Source organism: Notamacropus eugenii, chromosome 3 (assembly GCF_028372415.1).
Source record: "Notamacropus eugenii isolate mMacEug1 chromosome 3, mMacEug1.pri_v2, whole genome shotgun sequence".
Classification (NCBI taxonomy): Eukaryota; Metazoa; Chordata; class Mammalia; order Diprotodontia; family Macropodidae; genus Notamacropus; species Notamacropus eugenii.
Genome location: NC_092874.1, coordinates 143,512,821 through 143,521,440, shown reverse-complemented (window position 1 = coordinate 143,521,440; position 8,620 = coordinate 143,512,821). Strand labels below are relative to the sequence as shown.

The window sequence follows — 8,620 nt, the reverse complement described above, 5'->3', positions numbered from 1 at the left end:
TTTTCCTCTTTCTTTTTCTGTCTGAACATATCTTGCTCTTCTTTGTATGCTCTTCACTCATATTCTGCTCTCTTTGCAGGGATATACCCCTATCACTGTGTTCTTTTTGTTTCTTTATTTGACTTACTGTGGGGAATGTTTATTTTTAAAATTTTATTTATGTATTTCTACATGCATTCATAACCTCTCTGTCGCTCCCAATGCCAGTCAAGACTATTTTCTCCTCCTTCTCCTTCTCCTTCTCCTTCTCCTTCTCCTCCTTCTTCTTGTTCTTCTTCTTCTTCTTGTTCTTGTTCTTGTTCTTCTTCTTCTTCTTGTTCTTGTTCTTGTTCTTGTTCTTGTTCTTGTTCTTCTTCTTCTTCTTCTTCTTCTTCTTCTTCTTCTTCTTCTTCTTCTTCTCCTTTTTCTCCTCTTCCTCCTCTTCTTCCTCTCCCTCCTCCTCCTCTTCCTTCTTCTTCTTAGTCTTCTTCTCCTTCTCTCCCTCCTTCTTTGCCAACTTCTCCTCCTCCTCATTTTCCTTCTCCTACAGGTTCAATTCTTGTATATATATAGATACACACATATATGTGTGTATATATGTAAATACACACATATATAATACATATTATTTATGTATATATAATTTTAAATTGAAATTAATCAGTCCATTCAATTACAATAAAAAAGTTCCAAAATGGGGTTCACAAGTTTCACTAGACTGCCAAAGAGGTTCATGGTATAAAAATAGTAAGAAATCCTACTCTGTGAAAATGACTTCCAGATTTAAAAGTTCAGCCCTATCTCTCTTTTTTGTTGAGATTCTTTATTATTAATTGTCTGATAGACATAGCCATTTGGATACACTATGGCTATCTCTGGTATAACACATCAAAAAAAAATAGAATATTCCCCTTCAATAAAATCTAGACTCTTTTCCTAACTCCTTTATTTTTGTCAACGGAATAAACATTTTCCAAAATAAAATGATTTTATAATCTAGGAACCATTCTCTTTACTCCTGTCACCTAACGTCTAATCTTTTTTTCCTAAATCTTGTCATTACTACTTGCTGTTCCCTATACACACCATTTCATTTCATTCTTCTGCACCTTTGCAGAGACTTTCTGCCACACTTGAAATGTACACATTTCTCACTTCTACATCACAAAATACCTACTTTCCTTTGAAGCACAACCTGAATGCCCCTTCCACCTGAGGCCTTCCCTGATATACCAAAATGCTAGAACACCACTCACAATTACTTTTATTTCCTGTGTATACACATGTATTTTGTGCCTACTTATCAGTGTATATATTGCTTTCTCCCAGTAGTATATAACTTCTTTGAGGGTAAGGGCTGTTTTCACTTTCAACTTTTTATCACTACCACCCTGCACAGCACCTTGACCAAAGTAGATACTCAATAAATTATGTTCTGCATTTAACTGAATTAAGTTGACTCAGATGACATTCCATAAATAATGGTTAAGTTTGACCTGGGATCCCTAATTTCCTTCATTGGTCATTTTGCTTAAAATGCCATACTACTGAAATTAAAAGGAATTATTTACCTATCAACCATATTTCAGACTTGAATGTTATTTGATATGCCTCTAAATGAATAATAAACAAAAATTTTTGACCCAGTAATACCTCTTTTAAGTCTGTATCCCAAAAAGAACAAAAAAATGAGGAAAGGACCCACATATACAAAAATTGAGGGGATGTCCATCAATTGGAGAATGGTTGAATAAGTTGTGGCATATGAATGTAATGGAATAGTATTGTGCTATAAAAAAATGATGAGCAGGGAGACTTCAGACAAACCTGGAAAGACTTATATTAACTGATGCTGAGTGAACATTGTACACAGCAAAAGCCACATATGTGATGACTAACTTTGATAGACTTAACTCTTCTCAGCAATGAAAAGATCTAAGACAACTCCAAAGGACTCATGATGGACAATGCTGCCCACATATAAAGAAGGAACTATGGAGGTCCTGGGACTGAAGGGTTGAAGCTTCAGTCTGGAAGAAGCAGACAACTGGCATAATCTATAGGTAGGCCTCCTTTTCCAGTGATGGCTAGCCCTTTTTTTATTTGCTTTCAAGATGTTTGAAGGATTGAGGGAGGGAAATGTGGATCTTGAGAATGAAGTCATGGATCTGAGAGTTCTATGCTTAAAAATCTGAGTGCCAAGTCAACTGGCAACAGCACCTATTAGAGCCTCTTATCTCTTCCCCATTGATGATACATCTTTCATATACTATACATGTTCTTTTCACACTATCCTCACTATATCTCCTTTCTAGGTATTTTATGAGATTCTATTTTTCTTCTAGAGAAAAAGAAAGATAAGGGATCAGCCTGGCATCTAAGAGCTCATGCACCACTAACCTGAAGAGCCCAGTCCAGAGTATGTTAAGAGTGTATGCTGCTACTGATGAGGCAGGGGGTAATGGTGGTGAACAGGGACAGAATGAGCTGGAGAATGATGGCTTGCCTGCTGGCCTAGTCACCTGTCTGGAGATGAGTGTGGGCATCTGGATGGATCATCTAACAAATCCCACTGGTAAATCACATTCACCTCCTTGAAGACCATTGTACAAGGGTGGAGAACCTGTGGTCTCAAGGACACAAGTGGCTCTCTAGGTCTTCAAACACAGTCCTTTGAATGAATCCAAATTTCACAGAACAAATCCCTTTAATAAAAAGATTTGTTCTATAAAACTTGGACTCAGTTAAAAGGCCACACTTCAAGGACCTAGAAGGCCACATGTGGCCTTGAGACCACAGGTTCCCCACCTCTGTTCTAGAATATGTTGCTCTGAATGATAATGAGGCAGTGTGTATTTGGCAGCAAAGTCGAGTCCAGGTAGTAGAGACAAGTTAGCAGTCTTATGCATTTATTAGCTGGGATGGGAGAGGGGGTGGGTGCATTACCCAAATGCAACTTATGCTGGTTATTCCTACTTGGCTCTTAAGCCAATAGTCAAAGAGAGCTATTTATTTTTCTTGCCAATTAATCAGCTCTTTAAGGTTAGTCTGTTTTTTCTCTTGTGGAGAGGAAATATTTATGGAGTCTTTGTTGTTGTATTTCTCTTGATGTTTTGTTTTTTAACATCCCAGTGACATGTAACATTTACAACTTTGCTGATTCAAAAGAGAAAATTGGGCTTTCGGCTTTTCTCCCAAGCTTGGTGCCAGGATCTGCTATTTCAGTCGCATCCCAGAAACACGATGGTGAAGGTCAGAGTCAATGGATTTGGCCATATTGGGCATCTGGTGACCAGGCTGCATTCACCTCAGGTGGAGTAGACATCATGACCATCAATGACCCCTTCATTGACCTCAGCTACATGGTTTATATGTTTCAATATGACTCCACCCATGGCAAGTTCAAGGGCACTGTCAAGGCTGAGAATGGGAAGCTGGTGATCCATGGAAAAGCCATTACCATCTTCCAGGAGAGGGATTCCACCAATATCAAATGGGGAGATGCTGGAGCCAAGTATGTTGTAGAGTCCACTGGAGTCTTTACCACCACAGAAAGGCTGGGGCTCACTTGAAGGGTGGAGCCAAGAGGGTCGTCATCTCCACCCCTTCTGCTGATGCCCCAATGTTCGTGTTGGGAGTGAACCATGAGAAATATGATGATTCCCTTAAGATTGTCAGTAATACTTCCTGCACTACCAACTGCTTGACCCCCTTGGCCAAGGTCATTCATGACAACTTTGGCATTGTGGAAGGACTCATGACTACAGTCCATGCCATTATTGCTATCCAGAAGACAGTAGATGGACTCTTTGGTAAGCTGTGGTGTGATGGGTGTGGTGTTGCCCAAAACATCATCCCTGCTTCCACTGGTGCTGCTAAGGCTGTAGGCAAGGTCATACCTAAGCTGAATGGGAAACTCACAGGCATGGCTTTCCATGTTCTTACTCCCAATGTATCTGCTGTGGATCTGACCTGCCACCTGGAGAAACCTGCCAAATATGATGATATCAAGAAAGTGGTAAAGCAGGCATCAGAGGGACCTTTGAAGGGCATCTTGGGCTACAGAGAGGACCAGGTTGTATCCTGTGACTTTAAGAGCAACACCTACTCTTCCACCTTTGATGCTGGCGCTGGTATTGCCCTCAATGACCACTTTGTCAAGCTCATTTCTTGGTATGACAATGAGTATGGTTACAGCAACTGTGTTGTGGACCTCATGGTCTACATGGCCTCCAAGGAGTAAAGTGCAAAGCCATGGATCTTCATCCCCAGTCAAAAAAGGAGTTCCACCACTGGGGGGCCTACATTCCTAACTTATGTTTTTGTACTGGGGATACCATGTCCCATTCACATCCTTGTCCCAATACACCCCTGTAGTAGGGGGGAGAAGCCTAGAGTCCTGTATTGTGTACCACCAATAAAGTCACCACATTCAGTGTAAAAAAAAAAAAAAGGGAAAACTGAAGTCCTCATGTAAAGTGATTTAAGGCATGGACACCTCCTTCACTTCACTAAGAGTTTTCCAGGTGGAAAAAAAAGCAGGGAAATTAGGCCTATTTAGAGAGTTAAGCTACTTTGATGGTTTTTCCTCTGATATTTGTATTCACAGGCTTGTGAAACAACTGACTGGTAGACTGACTTTGTTATTGTTGCTACTGTGTTGGTGTTTGTCCTTCTTCTTGAAGAGGACCATGACATCAGGAAGGTGATGTAATGACTTGCAAGTGAATTGGATTTAAGTGAGGCAGGGCTGTGCAAAGTCACCAACTTTGCTTTCTCCTTCAGAGCCATCTGGGTCCAGTAGCAAGATATAGATCAGAATGGCTTGCATATGGCCTGATATACTGGTCTTTTTAAGTTAAGATCTTTCCCAGATCTCAGTATGACTGAGGCAATGCCCATTCAGGGATTAAGGTTAGGCTAGGATGGGCCTTATAGATGAACCAAATTTAGTGGTGGTATAGCTATTTGTAAAGTGAATTAGTAGGTAGGAAATGAGGTATTGGTACAAAGTATTTAACATTAGAATAGCCTAAGGGTACAACTCAAAGTTTCAAACTTTTTTAAATTCAGATTGGTAGAAGCACATCATGAGAACTGTTAAGGCTATAGGAATGCCCATAAATAAACATATAGATTAGATAGATAGATAGATAGATAGATAGATAGATAGATAGATAGATAGATAGATAGATAGATAAAGATAGGTAGATAAACATATTTTGTCACAAATGGGAACTTAGTTGCCAACTAATTCAACCACTAACTAAAAAAGAGTCCTCTCTATAGTATACCCGACAAAAGATCACCCAGCTTCTAATTGAAAACCTCTAGTGAGAGAAAAACTATATCCTCTTGAGATAGTATCTTCAACTTTGTGAGAGATATTCATAATCATAAGTGTGCTAGCAAGTATTTCAACAACTCGCTTTCAGAGAAAAGGCATAACATTTTTTAAGTATAATCTTCATTAACACTAATGTTAAATGTGTGAACATTTAAACTTGATAAGTCTAAACAATTAAGAAAAGAGTAAATGAAGCTCAGATGTGTGGGTTTTGCTGACTTCTGAGGACTGAATCATCACAATGAAAATGTTATAATCAGTTCTCCCAAATAGGTGGCTATAGTACACCCTTGGCTGCAAATGATAGGAAGTTTGTTTTTTGTTTTCTGACATCAAGCCCAAATGTGCTTCATTGCAATTTATGCCACTTATTGTCCCTGCTTCTTCCCTTGTGGGGTCAAACAGAAAATCTAATGACTTTGCCCTATGTCAGACCTTTAAATGCTTGAACACAGATGACTTGTGTAACTAAGAAACATCTCCAGTTCCTTTAACTTATATGGAATCAAGGCCTTTAAGTAAAATACATACAAGCGCACACACACACACATACACACACACACACACACACACACACACACACACACACTTCCCCAAAAATGTTCCTAGAAGTGGCCCCAAATAATCAAAATGAAAGAAGTTTATAGGAAGATAATTTTTTTTGTGTACACTACTAAAAGGGGATGGTATATTTTAGAAGGAAAAAATCACTTATATGCTGCTCATAAAATAATCATAAAGGATTAAATTTCTAAAGATTCTCAGTCAGTGTCTGAGAATGAATGACTGAAATACATATATGTATATATATATATTTATATATGTTATATATATGTATTATATACACACACACACACACACACACACATACATACATATATTAGTTAGAAGGGGATTTAGTGGCCATCTAGGTCAATCTCTTCCTTCTAGAGCAGCAGAAATTAGAGTAGTTTAATGACCTGCCTGACCAGTTAGTGTCAGAACTAGGAATACAACTCAGGAGTTCCACCTCTCAGTCTAGTTAACAATCTTCTTTCCACACTATCAATTAAAACAATTCCCCATTCATTTTTAAAGCCGAAAAGAGCAGCATTAAACTCAATATGTTAAAAGAAATTGAGAAAGGATTAAGTTCAAGGATATAAGACAAATAATACTGTGCCCAGAGATCATGGTCACAGCTATTTTTTTTTTTAATCTATAAGGGATTGCTTCTTATGGAAAGATACTTAGTCTATGATTTGATATATGGGTTACAAATGAATTTCTCGTAAAACCACGTTTCTACATATTGACAAATGAGTTTTTTAATCTTCTCTTCTTCTGTAACTATTATCTCTAAGCTGTCTACATGAAATTTAAAATTTGAGTCAAAAGTGTCAATCCTATGCTGTCAGCCCATCTTATAATGACAAAGAGAATCAGATTTTATGTCAACCCTGAACTAGAGCTGTTCTAACAACCTCAATGCTCCTTTTGACACTGAATGAATAGATGACAGAAACAAATCCTGGATTCTTTTATTGGCTAACTTGACTGTTGATACTCTCAACAATTGTATAGATATACTCACATATATGCATATTTGTGTATAGATACATATATGTGTATACACATGCTAATAACTTGCAGAATGAAAGTAAGGGATAAAGGAAGTTGCACATAAACAGCAGAATATATAATTTCGACATGGAAAGCCAAACTTAAGAATCAGGGTAGTTTTTGGTTTTATTTATTGTTGGTTTTTTATGATTCATCGAAAGGCAACAGAAACATCACTTCTTGGGACACTTTGCCATCTAACACTGTAGTGCTTTTGAAGAATTTAAAAACAAGCCAACAAAAACATGAAAATAACTAACTTTTGTGCTAGTACTAGTTTGGGGAATAGGATTGCATATTGGACCTATACCATTGGTATATGGAACTCTGAGGGGAAGAAACATTCTATAGCAATGCAGGTAGGCAACCCTGCAACATTCAATCATATAATGTGGAATTTCTTCAAAGAATTGCATTTTTGTTATTGTTTGTTGTTCAGTCGATTTTTAGTCAAATCTGATTCATTGTGATTCCATTTGGGATTTTCTTGGCAAGAATATTGGAGTAGCTTGCATTTCCTTCTCCAGCTCATTTCATCAATGAGAAAACTAAGGAAAACAGAGTTAAAAAAAACAGATCCCATAGACAGTAAGTGTCTGAAGCCAGATTTATACTCAGAAGATGAGACTTTCTGACTTCAGGCCCAGAAGTCTATTCATTATACCACCTAACTGCCCCTAAAAAGTATTCAATAAACCCTTCAAATTAAATTATCATATACAATGTCTTCAAAACAAAATGTGGGCATGATAAAATCAACAAAAATATCTTGTAACAAATGCAACTGGGGTAGGGTATGGGGGTACAGAATATAGGCAGGAATCAAGGTGAACTCTCCCAACATTCCTTTACAAACTATTTAAAATAATGCTTCTAATAAAATTTTGGAGTGATAGAACCAACAAAAGTTCAGAGTAAGATATTTTTTCAACCTAAGATAACTTGGGAGATCTGTAAGAGAGGTCTGTGGCACCAGTGTTGGGGCTAGCTCAATGTACATGGACTATAACAGCCATAATGGACTTTGGAGGTGCTTTGACAGTAGCAGCATCTTTAGAAGCTCTCAATCTTTTTTAAAACATGGGGTTGAAAAACTAATCAGAAAGAGATTACATGGCACTCTTTGCTGGCATTGTAGTGTGGCACTCTTTGCTGACATTGTAGTGTAGATGGTCTTGATAGGTAAATCCATTGCCCGTACTGAGTTCTGGGTAGCTGTTCTAGGGCAGAGCTAAGTGTTTGTGGTCTGTCACAGGGGAGCAGGGCACCTAGAAACAGCTCCAAGGCCAAGAATTGTGCTACCACTTGTGGCTGTAGAGGAAGAGGCCCTTCCTGTGTAAAGACAAGACCACAGATCAGGAGAATAGTAACCAAATCTCTCCTTGCATTACACCACCTTGGAAGCACTAAAAATTGTTCACTGTCAGAGCTAGCTCTAAAAATAGTGGCATGAAAAAGCAAGAAGCTTAGGACAATACCTCTCCACACTTTGGTGAACAGAGCCCAATTGTAATATAAAGTACAAAGTCAAGAAATAGACTGGAAAATGAGCAAACAAGAAAAAATTAACTTGATCATTAATATCTATTATAGAAGCAGGGAGGATCAAGAAACAAACTCAGAAGAAGAAAAGCATGTGAAAACACATAAAAGCAACACCTCAAAGAAAAGTATATTCATTTAAATCAAGGC

General features: G+C 38.0%; 1 pseudogene; it reads left to right on the top strand.

The window, feature by feature from the left end:
- The first annotated feature begins 3,222 nt into the window (after positions 1 to 3,222).
- Positions 3,223 to 4,280, top strand: LOC140531275 (glyceraldehyde-3-phosphate dehydrogenase-like; annotated as a pseudogene).
- The last annotated feature ends 4,340 nt before the right edge of the window (positions 4,281 to 8,620 follow it).